At 39.4% G+C, this 3,408-nt stretch overlaps 1 pseudogene; it reads left to right on the top strand.

Annotated features, from left to right (window-relative positions):
• Positions 1-1,081: 1,081 nt before the first annotated feature.
• LOC118833451 lies at positions 1,082-1,664 on the top strand (annotated as a pseudogene).
• The last annotated feature ends 1,744 nt before the right edge of the window (positions 1,665-3,408 follow it).

Genomic DNA, 3,408 nt, shown 5'->3' with positions numbered 1-3,408 from the left:
ATCTACATCTAAGAGGTTTGAGGTCACTCATAGTATAGTTTTACTCTATTTCCTCCTATAATTAATTTAAAATTTTCTTTGAGTATTTGAATACTATACCATTTGGTCTGTATATGATCAGTGTTGATAATCATTTGTATATGGTACCTTTTAACAAAATATACTTTCCCCTGACCATCTCTTTTAGTCAGATCTCTTTTTGGTTTTGCTTTGTCTGAGGTCATGATTGCTTCCTCTGCCTTTTACTTCCGCTGAAGTATAATAGGTTCTGCTACAGGCCCTTATTTTAAGCTATGTGTGTCTTTCTGTTTCATATATGCCTCATATACAATGTATTGTTAAATCTAATTTCTAATGCATTCTGCTATTACCTTCCATTTTATGGACAAGTTTAACCTATTGATATGTACACTTACAATTACTAACTGAATTTTTCTCTATCTTATTCTCTTTCATTTATCCTGTTTTTTACCCAATCCCTTCCTTAAGCATTTATTTTGCTTCTGATAATTGAATCCCCTATTCTACCCTCCCTCTTCTCATTCTCTCCACTTTCTCTTAGCCATACTTAAGCCTTTCTACTTCTTTTTCTACTCCTCTTTTCCTTTGCCTTCCTAATTCTGTGTTGATTAGGTTGAATTTCTATACCCAACTACACACACACACACACACACACAAACATATATATATATATATCTATGGCACTGGGCCCTCTCAGTGCCACTACTGCTTTTGCTATAGACACCTCCAAGGTCCACAGCTGTTGCTGCTTCCATGGAATAGTGTATTTGTGGTCAATCCCCACCCTACGTCCATAGACCTCTCTTCCTGTCCTCCTTAGCTTCCCTTGACTCACTATGAATTTTTTCCTGATTTTGTCAATTTACCTTGATGTGCTTCCTAAAGTTGATTAAAAGGGTATGTTGAGAGAGCATAGCAAAAATGCTCACTTCAATATGTTATCTTCACTCCAATGACCCTACATTTTAAAATTTGGTTTTTTAAGATCAATATTTTTGTAAGAAAATATCCTTGAGAAAATAAAATGGAAATAGTTATAAGAAAGGAACCTCTTCCGAAAACCCCTGCAGTCACCGGCTGTGCTGAAGGTGAAGCCGGGCGAGATGGCGTTGTGCGCCCCGGGCGCCTTCCTGACCCACCTGCAGAAGGTGCTGCGGCTCTACAAGTGGGCGCTTCGCCCCCTCGAGTCCTGAATAGTCCACAGGGATGCATATCGATTCCAAGCTTGTGTTCTGAGGGCTCGGTTTGAAGAACATAAGATTGAAAAAGATATGGTAGAGGCCACCAAACTGCTTATGAAGGGTAAGGAAGAATTTTGGTCTTACCAGCATCCTCAGCCATATATCTTCTCTGATTCCCCTGGAGGCACTTCCTTTGAAAGATATGAGTGTTACAAGGTTCCAGAGTGGTGCTTAGACTACTGGCACCCCTCTGAGAAGGCGATGTACCCTGATTACTTTGCCAATAGGGAAAAATGGAAGAAACTGCGCTTGGAAAGTTGGGATCGTGAGGTTCAGCAATTTAAGGAGGAAACTCCACTTGATGGTCCTAAGACTGAAGCTCTGCCTCCAGCCCGAAAAGAAGGTCATTTGCCACCACTCTGGTGGCATATTGTCACTAGGCCCCGAGAACGCCCCTCATAGTAACATAAGCACACACTTTAAATTTTCGAGTGTGTATATTGAACATGTAGATACACATATACTTGACGTAATAAAGTTACTAAACTGACAAAAAAAGGAACCTCTTTTAATTAAGTACGGAATAATAATTTGAATTTTCAGTATCTACATAAAATTAGAAAATTATTCTATACACCATGTAGTTTAGTGCATGGCCCATAGTAGATAATTAATAATGCTTATTGACTGATTGAGTTACAACAGATTTACTTCGTTATAACGGATCAACCTATTACCAAATATTTCTGTTCCTACAATGACCAAGTGGCATTATTTTATCTTTGGGTTTAAACTTGATGGAAATACTACCATAGAAAGAACACTTAATGATATTTCATCATGTTTTCAATTCTCAGCATAATGTCCTATAAAAGGCAGCTATAAATATAGTGATGATAATGAATATTTAGAGACATAATTTATTTGAATTTGTTGCAAACAGGTATAAAGGCAAGACTTTGGACCAGAAGGTGTAGAGGAAGGGTCTTATTTTTTTCACTTAGTCTTTTGTTCTTGTCCATGTCACTTACATACCAATGGTGGGGATCTTAGAAAATAAATTTCATTTTTTTGATGGGGGACGCAAACTCTATAGTTCCTCAGAATTTCTGTTTTTGGGCAAAGGCCCTGAAATAGGCTTTTTGGACTCAGGATCTGAGTTAGTAATTTGACAAGAATTAAAATGAATTTTATAACCTTAAGTTAGATAGGAGTCTGGGAACAGACTTCAAATAATTACTAGACACAGACAATTAAAAGAATAACCTTAATCTTAGATTAGAATATTCTACTTTGCTTTGTTATCTCTTCCTGCCTATGTTTGTTGGTTCTTGGCCTCAGCAAAATACTAAAGGAGGTATGAGTTTGTTCTTGTTATGGAGAGTCTTTATAGATATCACACCTTGACAAAAAAGAGAGGGAGGGAAGGAAGGAGGGAGGGTGAGAGGGAGGGGCAGGGCAGTTAATGACCACAAAGAGCTGAAGCTCAAGAAGTAGTAGCAGATAGCAGCTCAGTGATCACAAGACCAGCAGATACTTCTAGTAGAAACAAAATTTTGCCTGGCAAAAAGCATTAAGGATACCAGCAGCATCCCTCTGAAGATTTATTTTATCAGAGACATGAATTACCTTGGCCTCATGTATTCCCTAAGCACGTACTTTTCTTCTATTTATTCTGACCACATGGATTTTTGACATGTAACCTCTTATATCTCTTCCTTGGCCTTATGTTTCCTGCAAGTATGTTCCTTGGTCACACATCTCTCTGTGACTTTCCAATCTAGTGTTACGGTATCTTGTGGGAATGTGAGCTCCATATGCTAAAGGTAGATCTTTTCTTATTGCCTACTATTATTTTATTCATCTTCTTTTGGGAGCTTTTTCCTTTCTTTTAAATTTGAGCTCTGCACCCAAGGCAGAAGGGTCACTGTTTCAGGCTACTTGTTACAGTAGCTGCAGGCCCTGGCTCTTTACCTGGTGTTGTCCTGATGTTGCCCTGAGGTGCTGTGCTGGGAGAGTGGGATTGGGGGATGGCTGGCACTGCCGGAGGCTGTAAGGGTCTGGCAGCTTACCTGGTGCTAGGGTGGTCCTGGCAGTAGTGTCTGATGTGTGCTGAGGCCCTGTGGAGTATTTCTGCATTTGCCTGGGCTACACTGAAGCGTGTGGAGGTCTGGCCAATAAAGAATGCCTATTTGATCAGGGCTAT

This window comes from Trichosurus vulpecula, chromosome 1, assembly GCF_011100635.1.
Source record: "Trichosurus vulpecula isolate mTriVul1 chromosome 1, mTriVul1.pri, whole genome shotgun sequence".
Classification (NCBI taxonomy): Eukaryota; Metazoa; Chordata; class Mammalia; order Diprotodontia; family Phalangeridae; genus Trichosurus; species Trichosurus vulpecula.
This window is presented reverse-complemented; position numbering and strand designations above follow the sequence as displayed.